This window comes from Balaenoptera acutorostrata, chromosome 6 (assembly GCF_949987535.1).
Source record: "Balaenoptera acutorostrata chromosome 6, mBalAcu1.1, whole genome shotgun sequence".
NCBI lineage: Eukaryota > Metazoa > Chordata > Mammalia > Artiodactyla > Balaenopteridae > Balaenoptera > Balaenoptera acutorostrata.
Genome location: NC_080069.1, coordinates 11,164,579 through 11,177,532, shown reverse-complemented (window position 1 = coordinate 11,177,532; position 12,954 = coordinate 11,164,579). Strand labels below are relative to the sequence as shown.

At 48.0% G+C, this 12,954-nt stretch overlaps 1 protein-coding gene and 1 non-coding gene across 4 annotated transcripts in view; one reads left to right on the top strand and one right to left on the bottom strand.

Moving 5' to 3' along the window:
- SCARA5 (scavenger receptor class A member 5) overlaps nucleotides 1–12,954 on the bottom strand; it is a 117,875-nt gene that overhangs the window by 65,948 nt on the left and 38,973 nt on the right. The window lies entirely within an intron of this gene.
- On the top strand, nucleotides 1,365–1,438 carry TRNAD-GUC (transfer RNA aspartic acid (anticodon GUC)). Its single transcript has one exon. It is a non-coding gene; the product is annotated as a tRNA-Asp (tRNA).

Here is a 12,954-nt window from a genome sequence, read left to right as displayed (position 1 = left end):
CATGTATCTCACGTGTACAGTTGTTCAAAAACTGACATCTTGGTGTGAAGTGCAGATTATATAAAGGAAGTGGATTTGAGAATGTCATAGACTCTGAAAATTGGATGGATCCTTACACGTAGATTAGAAAGGAAGGAATATCGAACTTAGAGTCCAAAGGCCTGGGTTCAAGTCCTGCCCACCACTTCACTTGCTGCTCTTGGACAAGGGAATTCATCATTCTGAGTCTCTCCCTTTTCATCTAAAAATAGAATTAACAACATCTATCTGGGGTGGGGGGGAAGGGGGGGCATTGTGAGGACTAAAGAAAAGAGTAAACTCTAATTGAGCACTTATTATGGGCCAGGCACTGTGTTGTGTTTTATGTAGATGTTATCTCATTTGAGGAAAACAAACATGTGGGAAGAAAACCCCAGCTCTGTCACGAAGACCTATTCAAATTCAAACTATTGGTGTTCAGGTAACCCTCTACTCTAGGTGCCTTCCCTTCCTTCATTGATTATCGGATTAGTTGACATGAATATTCATAATGGTACATCGAAGAGTTGTATAGAGCTTTACATAATTGTATACTTTTCACCAGCACTTAATCCCCATTTACATTAGAGGAAGAACTGAGGGCAGTGAAAAGAAATGGTTTTTCCACCATCAGCCAGTGACAGCCAGGCCTTGAGATGCAGTCCCACACACATTTATCCCTCATCTTCCTCCCGTTTGTGACTCTCTGGGGTCCCTGGGGGTGAAGAGGGTGAAGACCACCCCCCGCCCCACTCCTTCCCCTGGGACCTGGTATCATTGGGTACTTTCCAAAGAGACCCAAACACTGATTCCCCTCTTTTCTACCACCGCTACCAAGCTTGTCGGCTCTCCCATCAGGAGGGGACCTGCCACTGTCTTCAATGGGCAGATTGATCCTAGTAACTCGACCTCCTCCGTGAGCCCTCCTCTGGCTATGCCTGAATCACTGCTGTGCCCGGATTCAGACCTGCTTTCAAATGCCCAGGCCTCTGGGGAGTTTTCCTACTTTATACTCATCAGTGACAAACCCCGGGTAGCTGCATCCCCCTCCTTTCCTTGCTTTACTTCTTGGACCCCGTAGAAGAATTGTGCTGACTTGGCTCACCCTTGTGCTGTTGGGATACACCTGGAGTTGAACTGCCTTGAGTGGGATGGTAGGCTGGAAAAAATCCCCTTAGCTGCTATTCAAAACTTTCTTCATGCTCCTTGACGCCCAAGCCTACTTTATCCCTCATTCTTAGAAGTAACTCTGTACGTACTTTACTAAGGATATGAAAGCCATGAACCTTATGTCCTCTGCACCCCGCAGCCCTGCATGCACATTGTTTCCTCTAAGATCAGGGAATTCCCTGGTGGCCCAGTGGTTAGGGCTCCGCGCTGTCACTCCTGAGGGCCCGGGGTTCAATCCCTGGTCAGGGAACTAAGATCCCATAGGCCACTCGGTGCAGCCAAAACACAGAAAACACATTGTTTCCTGTAAGATCAGAGTGAGGAGTATCCCTTTCCCTTCCCAAGGTGACCCGCTGCCTCGGCCCTCCGCGCCACACCCCTCAGCTCCACACAGGAAGGTCAGTGGTGGGGACGGAACGTAGAGTGCCTGTGATTCCTTCAAGGGCTCAGGCATGGCTGGAGCACCAAGTGGGGAGAGAGGGTGGGGTGTTCATGGATTTCCTCCTAAATGACGAAGAATCCACACAAGGTAGTCATTTTAATATTTGAAGACAGATCCGCTTTCCTTAAAGTTTCAAGGCCCATCACTACCAAAACCATTCTCCTTTGAATGTGTTTCAGCTTGTCTGCAATTAGCAGTAAATGTTTAACAACTGGTTCTCCAAGGGAAAAACAAGAATCCCTCTTTGTAGCACTTGCCAATTTCTGAGGTGTAAATACTCCTGCTATGGCCGACATCAAGCTACCGAGAGGACATCACTCTAGTGTCACTGAGGTGGGCTGGGAAAAAACACCATTTTATGACCAGCTTTGTGATAACTGATTCAGGCAATAATTATCAGTGGATGATAAAAATCACTGAGTGAGACACTGTTGGGAAACAGTATATCTACACAGTATCAAAGAGTCTCCCACAGATCACTTCTTAATTAGAAAGGAAATAAAAGGTACCTTTACAGTAGATGAAGACCTCAACCAAGTGATCAAATTTAACATCATCAGTAAAGGAACAAAATGACATAATATGCCCCTGATGCGATTCACTGAGCAGGATTTATGAAATAATTCTGCCACAAATGTTTAACCAATATCTAATCACAGGGAAACAAACAAACTCAAATTGAGGGACATTATACCAAGCAACAGACCTGTGATCTTCAAAAATATCGTGGTCATGAAAAACCATCAATGGCTAGGAGTTATTTTAGATAAAAGAATGACTAAAGAGACATGGTAACTGAATGCGTAATCCTGGCTTTGCAACCGTGTACAAGCCCCTGTGTCCTTGCCTTTTGAAGTAAAATGCTGACTCAAGAGTAATGATTGGGAAATGTGAAGATGGAGAAACAGAGAATAGCCGCTGGGCTGGGGAACCAGTAACAATTTAGACTATAAATCTGCCACATCGCAGAATCACTGAACTCCCAGTTCTCTGAAAGATACAGATAAAGGCCTGACACACATTCCTAAGTTGTTTGTACAGGAAGTCTACCCACCAGATGAAAACTGCTGACCACAGGAGCATGGACCCCTAGACTGGTTGAAACCGGAGGGTTGATGATGCTTGAAACTTCACCTTGATGCCAACCAATCCGAGAATGGTCCACGAGCTGACCACGCCCTGTTCCTTGAACACTATAAAACTCCTCACTACCCCCCTCCAGGGTGGGTCACACAGTCTTGAGGGCATTAGCCCTCTGTGCTCCCCTGTGCCTGCTGGCAAAGCAATAAAAGCTACTCTTCTCAGGCTTTCTTGGTGGCGTAATGGTTAAGAAATCGCCTGCCAATGCAGGGGACACGGGTTCGAGCCCTGGTCCGGGAGGATCCCACATGCCGCGGAGCAACTGAGCCCGTGCACCACAACTACTGAGCCCACGTGCCGCAACTACTGAAGCCCGTGCACCTAGAGCCCGTGCTCAGCAACAAGAGAAGCCATCGCAATGAGAAGTCCGCACACCGCAATGAAGAGTAGCCCCCGCTCGCTGCAACTAGAGAAAGTCTGCGTACAGCAACGAAGACCCAATGCAGCCAAAAATAAATAAAATAAATTAAAAAAAAAAAAAGCTACTCTTTTTTACTTCACCCAGAACTCTGTCTCGGCGTTTCTATTCAGCACCAGTGAACAGAGACTGAGTTTCAGCAACAGCTTTGATCCTGCAGCAGGTTAAAAAAAATGCTATGGAAGCAAGTTAATTATGGCCAATATATTTACGATTGTATTGTACCTACATTAAATTTCCAAATGTAAAAACTCTAAGTGATGATATAAGCGAATTTCCTTGTTCTTGGAAATCCATACTAAAGTATTTAGGGGTGAAGTTTACAACTTACTTTCAAATGGTTCTACAACAACAACAACAAAATAGTACTAATAACAATGAGAGAGGATAGGAGAAAGAGAAAATGTAGCAAAATGTTAACAATTGAGGCACCAAGATGAAGGGTATATAGACACTTATTATACAATGTTTCCAACTTCTCTGTAGGTTTAAAATGTTTTTCAAAATAAAAAACTGAAAAGACAGGAAAAAAGGACAAACGGGAATTGGTTCCACAGAGTTTAGACAACTCTGCAATTCCCGTTTGTCCTTTTTTCCTGTCTTAACTATGTGGACCCAGACAGTACTGTCACCTCCCTTATTCTACACACTGCACTGCTATTAACATGACTCTGATGGCAATAGCTTCTGGTGAGCAGCTGTATTATACAGTTACTCATTCTGCCAACCTCAAACCCTGAATCTCCCTTTAAAATTCCTGTCAAGTGCACCTTCCCTGTGCTGGAACACAGGACCTCATGCTCATCCAAGGAAGATTCTCAGTTCTGGGCTATCTCTCTGGGTTTCAGGCTCATTTTGGATTCTGAGCCTGCATTCCTTTGAATGGAATACAGATCTCTGCAAAGTGCAAGAAACAGAAACACGTTAGCTGGGGTTGAACTACATATGCAACAAAATTTACCGAGCACACAAAATGTGCATAGCAGTGGACTGGGTACAGAGAAATCAGCAATAACTAAATAAGATGTGATTGTTGATCTCAGGCTTCTGCAAGGTAAGAACTAAGCCTTACACACCCTTGGTCACCCTTAGTATTCCCGGAGCATGTAGTAGATACTTGATAAATATCTGATGCAGCCTCACATAGGTAAGCAGGAAAAAGGCTTAAAGAGCCAGTTGCTTAAGAGGTGCTACAAGTAATAATCAAATGTATGAAAAACTTTATGAGATGATTAGTTATCAGAGAAATGCAGAATAAAACAAAATGAAATCTCTCTAAAAATAATGGGACGGTGCTACATCATGCTGGCAAAACTATGGTGAAAACTTGTGCGTTTATATATTGCTGATGACAATATCAAATACTTTTGGAAAGCAATTTGCCAAAATGTATCAAGAGCCATAAAAATGTTCACATCCTTTGTCCGATAATCTCACCCCTGGGAATTTACCCTAAGGAAACAGTCCAAAAGAAGGGAAATGGGAGAGCACAAAGAAATTCATTGTATCCTTGTTTGTAGGGGTGAAAAACTGGGGAAAGTAGTGACTGAACCATTTAGGAATAATTAAATGATCATACATCCACTTGGTAGACTTTGATGAAGCCCTAAAGATGACAGCTATGAGGTCTATTGTGTAACAATGTGGGAAATGCATATGCTTTAATATTAAGCAAACACACACACACGGATCAAGACTGGAATTCTTAAAAATAATTGATTTTGGGGGCTTCCCTGGTGGCGCAGTGGTTGGGAACCTGCCTGCCAACGCAGGGGACATGGGTTTGAGCCCTGGTCCAGCAGGATCCCACATGCCGCGGAACAGCTAAGCCCGTGCGCCGCAACTACTGAGCCTGCGCTCTAGAGCCCACGAGCCACTACAACTACTGAGCCCACGTGACACAACTACTGAAGCCCGCACACCTAGAGCCCGTGCTCCGCAACAAGAGAAGCCACCTCAACAAGAAGCCGGCACACTGCAACCAAGAGTAGCCCCTGCTCGCCGCAACTAGAGAAAGCCTGCGCTCAGCAACGAAGACCCAATGTAGCCAAAAAGAAAAAATTGATTTTTTGTGGTGGAATTATGAGTAATTTTTATTCTATTTTCTGATGGTATTATATTTTAGCAAAAGAAAGAATTTAAAATAATCATCTATTGAATAAAGGAGGAAACGATTGTGTTAGGGGCTAAATCATGTCCCCCCCGCCCAAAAGTCATGTGTTGAGGTCCCAACCCCCAGTACCTTAGAATGTTAACTGTATTTGGACGTAAGGCTTTCAGAGACGTGATTAAGTTCAAATGAGGCCATTGGCCTTGATCCAATATGACTCGTGTCCTTATAAGAAGAGAAGACACCAGGGGCAGAAGAACACAGAGAGATGACCTGGTCAAGAGGCAGCAAGAGGGCGGCCATCTGCAAGCCAAGGAGAGAGGCCTCAGGAGAAACCAACCCTGCTAACACCTTGATCCTGGACTTCCAGTCTCCAGAACTGTGAGAAAATAAATTTCTGTTGTTAAAGCCACCTGGTGTATGGTATTTTGTTATGGCAGCCTGAGCTAATACAGACTGTTGTAGACAACCCACCCAGGCAGGGGTCACTGTGCTATGACCAAGAATCTGGCAAACAGAAGACCAGATGTGATGGACTGGTCATTATTGACACTCCAAGTGTACCCAGGACCACAGAGAATCTCACGAGGTCCCTTTTACCCACTTTAGCCCAGTGGGTGGAATGTGTAATTTGCAGGCAGTGGCTCTAAAACTTGCTGCGAATCAGAAGCACCCAAGTCACTCTGAGGTTATAGCCTGGAGATTCCAATTTAGGAATGGGCTGGGCCCTGGCAAGCTGCATTTCTAATAACAACCCTGTCCCATTTCTATTTCAGTGACATTGCTGTGCTGAGAGCTGTGGGATGATGAAACTTTATTATCTCCTTAGCTTTTGGTTTTCTTCTCTAATTTCCTTCAACCTCTTCTGTCTCTCCCAGCAAACAGAGGGTCCAGGTGGTCAGAATGTCCTGCTGAACTTTCAAGTACAAAAGTCCAAAGGGCAAGCAATTTGCACTTCTGGGGATACTCCCAATAGAATTGAAAACATGGACTCAAATAGATATTTGTACACCCATACTCATAGCAGCATTATTAACAACAGCCAAACGGTGGAAGCAGCCCAAGTGTCCACTGATGGATGAATGGATAAACAGAAAGCAGAATATATATAGACACACACAAAGGAATATTACTCAGCCTTAAAAAATGACAGCAGTCCTGTCACATGCTACAACATGGATGAGCCTGGAGAACATTAATTATGTTAAATGAAATAAGCCAGTCACAAAAGGACAAATACTGTCGATTCCACTTATATGAGCTTCCTAGAGTACTCAGATTTGCAGAGACAGAAAGCAGAAGGGTGGTTGCCAGGGGCTGGGGGGAGGGGAAATGGGGAGTTGGTGTGTAAAGGGCACAGAGTTTCAGTTTGAGAAGAAGAAAAGCGTTCTGGAGATGGATGGTGGTGATGGTTGCACAATGTGAATGTACTTAATGCCACTGAACTGTACACTTTAAAATGGCTAAGATGGGGACTTCCCTGGCGGTCCAGTAGTTAGGACTCCGAGCTTCCATTGCAGGGGGGCACGGGTTTGATCCCTGGTTGGGGAACTAAGATCCTGCAAGCTGCATGGTGAGGCCAAAAAAATTTAAAAATAAATAAATAAAATAAAATGGTTAAGATGTAAGTTTTACTTTATGTCTATTTTACCACATTTTAAAAAAAAAATTCTAAAGGGGAGCTAAAGAGGAGAGCTGGGGTGGGGTAGATGAAGCCTCGCCTGGGTCTGGGGACTGATCCCCTGGGGTCAGGGCGGGGCTGAGGGGCGAGTCTGGCTGAGTCTAAGCATGCACCCCAGGCAAGCATTACTCAGGCTCTGCCCAGTCCCACCCAAGGCCAGATGATAAATGGGCCGACCGAGAGCCACTGATGCAGCCCCAGCTCAGCTTTTACAACTGAAGTTTCAGGAACTGGCCTGGGGCCCATGGGCTGGAATCGTTTTCCCTTCCCCCATCTTCTCTGCCATCAAACGTCAAGGAGGAGGGGCCTGGGGCCGGCCCTGCTTTGGGGAAGGTCAGGACCCTGGGCCAGCTTTTTGGCTCATTGGGAGAAAGAGTGCAGCCTGGGGCCCGTGTGTTTGGGGTTTGTGTGCCTGGGGACTTGAAAGCTCTTCAAACTGCCTATTCCTCTGGGGTTTGGTGGGTAACCTTCCCAAGTCCCGCTCCAAGGAAGAAAAACAAACAGTTGAGAGCAGGCAGCCCCAGCTGTGGGACATTTTCCAAGATTGAGAGGAAAAAAAAAAAAATTATTCCAGACCAAACGCCTAATTAGATTGAAAGCAGTGGGCTGCGGAAAGGAAAAGGAACGTCTCCATCACACCCTGTTTTATCGAGAAAATTTAAAAATCCATCCTTGAGAATTTATGCGTTTTACTTTGCCATTTGCGACGCTTTACAGCCCTTTTTGTAGATCTGTTTGTATAATGTGCTAGAAAAGCAGACATTATAAAAACCCGCATGGCCAGGCTGTGTGAACAGACACAAAGGGATGGAATGGTGGATTGGCTTGGAAGTAGCCTTCTTTGTGAAAAACCACCCCTCTTGTCCCTCACGACCAGGTGCCTCAGTTTCTCTACCTACCTCTTGCCCAGAAGCCGTGAGCTATGGGAACAGAGATGAGGACCTGAGCCCCAGGCCTGTTTTCATCCTGCCTGGCCCAGAGATCTGCTTCCAAGCTGAGCTGCATCCCCTTGCGGGGGGCCAGGTGGAAACCACGTGGACACTGTGCCGGCGCGTGGGACGAGCTCTTGGCTGGAAAACCCGAGTCTGAGCCCAGCTCAGACCCCAACCACGGGTGCCAGTTAAACTTCATGAACACCTATTCACCTGTGGGAACCAGCAATCTCACTGGGCCTTGATTTTCTCATCTGTAAATGGGGATAATGGTATCTACCCCACCAAGTGAAATGGTGGATGGAAAATAGAATATGACTGTGATGTAATGGTGGCTGGGGTGGTGAAGGTAGCAGCTGCCATGTGGCAAGGTGGGGGACTTGGGCACCACCAACTGGGCAGCTGGGGCATCAGGCCGTAGTTGCCACGGGAGAGCTCAGAGAGCGCGGAAGGTGAGAAGAGGGCGTAGCAGTGATCCGTTAACTCACCCCCAGCCGACCCGCTTCCACCTTGACCACAGCCCCTTAGAGAGCTCTTCCTGGTGGACAATGTTATGCTCGTGGTGACTGGAGCCAAGTGGGAGCAGCCCTGCCTGAAGCCTGACCGTGTTGCAGGTCTGCATTCTCCACTGCAGGCGGCCTGGGCGAGGACGGCCGCTGGGCACAGGTACGGCTCCTGCAGAGGGGCTGGGGGCGGCGGCGGGGTGGGACACTGCCCCAGCCGAGGAGAGCAGAGCTGCTGCAGGAAGAACCAGAGCCGGAGGCAGCGGGCTGGTCCCGGGCGGGTCTGGGGGCACCAACGGGGTAGAGGCCAGGAAGGCGCAGCGAGCATGTCTGAGCATCCTTCCTCCCTGCGAGGCCTGGGCTGAGAGCAAGCCCTCCACCCACGCCCCGCTGGCTGCCTCTGAGCAGAGTCCCTGCAGCCAGGGGAGGTCCAGAACCCCCGAGGAGGGGACAGGCTTAGCACATGGCCACTGCCAACTGGAGGCCAGCCTTGAGGTCGGAGGCAGTGACACCAGCACATTCGCAGCCATTAAATCACCCAAGTCTGGCCTTTGGTGAGAGCCAGAACTTGGAGGTGCCAGGAACACGTACGCCTCCCCGGAACCTGGTCCAGGCCCATGCCTGGTGAGAAGACCCTCACCCTCCCACGCCTGTGCGGTCCTGCACCACAGCGGGCCTCACACCCATGCCTGGGGTCACCCAGCATCCAAATCCCACCCTCCCATCCCCCCAACACCTGCAAACAGCTCCTGCTTTGCCACCCTCTGGCCAGCAATACGATTTGCCCTCAGCAAGACGGTCCAAAAGCCCTGGAAGAGAGCTGGGCCTTCAGGGCAGGAAATTCCCCAGCACCAGGTCCCTGGGGCAGGGCCCAGAGGGAGGGGTCAAGGGCTCCAGGTGGGTATGTTCTCTTAGTGCCGAAGACGTCTCGCCTTGTGGGATCGAACGTGGTGGGATGAGGGGCTGAGTGGGTCCCTCTGAAGTATGGGGACAGGGCAGGGGCTCCAGTCCAGGTGCCTGGATCTCAAAGTGGCACTAACCTTGTCCATCTCAGCAATGCCCAGAAACCCCGATGCTGACTCTTTCCCCGGAATGTAGGTTAAGAGATACCATGGGTGCACCCACTCAGTCTATCCAGCTGAGATCTGTTACAAAACACCTATGTGAGTGCTCAGCTCCAAGAGAAAAAAATAGGTTAGCGTGCACTAAACAGCTTACTCTGTAGCCCACACCAAGAATTACCGTAATATATGGTGTACTGGGACTCCTTCCCAAGAGGAATGGTGGGCACTTAAACACACTGTCTCGTTCAAGGATCACCACATCACTCGGAGGGTGGCACTAGAAGTGCCACTTACTGAGAAGAAAACTGCAGCTCAAAGAGGTTAAGTAATTTGCCGAAAGTCACAGAGTGAAAAAGAGCAGCTTGGGACCGGAGCCCAAGACCGTATAATTCCAAAACCTAGGCCAATGTGGATGATACAAAGGTATTCGCACGTGGCCCCCGCCCTCACAGAGGGCACAGTTTAGTGGGGAGTCATAGAAACCACCAGCCTTAATACAAGAGTGAGATGAAAGATGGGCTAAATGGATGCAGAAGGGGGACACCAGGGGACCTTTTCCGAGCTGATGGGACGTCGAAGGTCTAGTCCAGAAATGATCAACCTGGAGTCCCTGATATAACCTCTAAAGAGCCTCAGAGTAGAAATGGGGTCTCTAGGTAGCCAACAACTGGTAACCATCCGTGTGCCAAATGATCAGGACTCCAGGCTTCCAGGCCACACAGCTATTGGCAGTGCTGAGGCCGAGAGCCAAGGGCCGGACCACCAGTGTGGAGACCTGTCGTCCTGGGGCAGCTGCTGACTTGCCCACGGTGTCCCGGTGAGGCGGAAGACAGAGCCCACTCTAGAATGTGAGTGCACCCCGCCAGCCCACCGAGAACGCTGCACTGGTGTACACGAGCTGGGACCAAGGAACCCAGGTCCTTCCTCTTTCCCACAGGAGGGTGTGTATTGTATATGTGTTTAATTTTCTGTATATTACAATGTTTTGACATCCCTTCCTGGCTGGGAAGGGACAGCCCCTCCCTGGGCTAGCTAATTCTTAGAGATGATAGCAAGAGCCCAGCCTGATGCATGCCTGTGATTTGCAAACTAACCAACCCAGAGCCACACCTCCTCTATCTGGCCTGTGCACCCCAGGAGTCAATTTTCCTCTGTCCTAATCATCCCAGGGCCAGGTACCCCGATAGCCCACAGCCCACTGGAATTATTCAAAGCAGCCAGTCAAACTTTTTACTCTGCCCTGTCTTTCCTTTCCTTGAACCCCAATACAGGTCATGACCAAAGTACTCCCCTCACTCCTGTCTTCTGCCTCCTGACCCCCCTGATGCTTCCCCGTGTGGCTCTGTGTGGCATGTGTGCTTCCCGTCTCTGGGACCTGTGAGTACAATACATTATGTTTTCCTCAGCCTCTCTGTCCTTTCCTCTTGTGGCCGCACCTGACTGACCATATCATGAAAGAATATGAAATAGGGAGTTTCCCTGAGATTCAGCAGAAGAGGAAGTCCAAAATGTTTTCTTTCTTTCAATGCTTTTCACCAGCAATGACTTCAAATGTACTTCCATTCCCTGGTCTACTGGATCAAATAGCATCATGTCTACCCAGAACCTGTGAGTTGGCCTTATTTGGAAAGTAGGTCTTCGCAGATATAATCAAGTTAAGGTCATACTGGATTAGAGTGGGCTCTAAATCCAATATGACTGATGTCCTTACAAGAAGAGGGAATTTGGACACAGAGACATAGGCACACAGGGGGAAGGCCACTTAAAGATGAGGCACATATTATAAGGTGCAGCTACAAGCCAATAAATACTAAGGATTGCTGATAACCACCAGAAACTAGAAAAGACAAGGGAAGATTCTCCCCTAGAGCCTCCAGAGGGAGTACGGCCCTACCTGCACCTTGATTTTGGACTTCTAACCTCCAGAACTGTGAGAAAATAAATTTCTGTTGTTCTAAGCCACCCAATTTGTGGCACTTTGTTAGGACAGCCCTAGGAAACTGATAGACCCAGGGAGTCATTTTCTGATCAGCTCAAAGTTGGAATATGAGGGTCGGGGTAGAGATCCCAGTTTGTATGGACCAAGTCCTTGGAAAGGTGGAGGACAGTGGACTCTTTCTGCCTTCACTGCCATCACCTAAGGGCATGGGCTGCAGACCCAGCAAAGCGCTGCTTCCCTTGGGTCCTGAGTCCTCAGCTGGTTACCCAAAGGGCAATTAAGCTACTTCCTCTATTTCTCACAAGTAACAAGACTTTTCTTGTAGACCCAACAGTGACAAACCATTTACATACAGTTAAGACAGAATAATTAAAAATCTTGTCCTTCCATGTAAATTGGCGCAATCTTTCCATAAAACCTTAAAAACATATATCCACTGTGACCCAGCAATACCACCATCAGGAATCTATCCAAAGGAAATCATTGGACCGTTATGATTTACTTGCTATATGGACAATGGCTTATGTGCAAGCATTATTTATTACAGCAAAAAACAGTGGGACAGAATGGATTTTTTTCCTTCTCCCTTCACCCTCTTCCTCATTATGACACACACCCAACTCCTTTTGGGACCAAGCAAAGGCCAAGCTTGGGTTAAAAAAGAAAAGGGGTCCTTTGTAAAAGGCCACAAAGAGAAAGAAAGGTGACAGAAGTTCCTTTTTAGCACAATAGTCCATGGGGAAATTGCTTAGAGTAGGTCATTTTTGCAGGAGAAGGTCTGATACGCATAGATATCTGACCCTGAAGCAGATCCAGTGAGGGATGTTTTTCTTCATTCTTGTTTTGGACTGAATTGTGTCCCCTCCAAATTCATACGTTGAAGCCCTAACCACCACCACACCACCCCAACTGTGACTGTATTTGGAGATAGGACATTTAAGGAAGTGATGAAGGTTAAATGAGATCATAAAGTGGGGGCCCTAGTTTAATAGGACTGTGGCCTTATAAAAAGAGAGAGACACACCAGGGATGTGCACATAGAGGGAGGACCATGTGAGGACACAGTGAGAAGGCGGCCATCTGTAAGCCAAAGAGCGAGGCCTCAGAGAAAGCAAACCTGCCGCCACCTTGATCTTGGACTTCCAGCCTCCTATCTGTGAGAAAATAAATTTCTGTTGTTTAAGCCATTCAGTGTGTAGTATTTTGTTATGGCAACTTGAGCTGACTAATACAATCCCAGTCCCTCTTTCTGTAGTCTAGCCCAGAGGGAAGCCAGATGGCCTGAAGGCTGACATCTAGGACCAAAGGCTGTGAGGAAGCGGTAGGATGGGGTGGGGTGGGATGGCGGAGGAGGAGGGGCCCATTGGGCCAGGTCATCCGAGCAACCGAGCAACAGGGAGGCTCCTTGAAATGTCAGGAAAGGGATGCTTGGATGGCCCCAAAGTCCAGAGCAAATGGGCACAGGTGACATGCTGCAGAAGCCCTTTCCTCTCCCCACCTGGGGGAGGACCTGGTGGGCCATTGGAGCCTGGGCTGA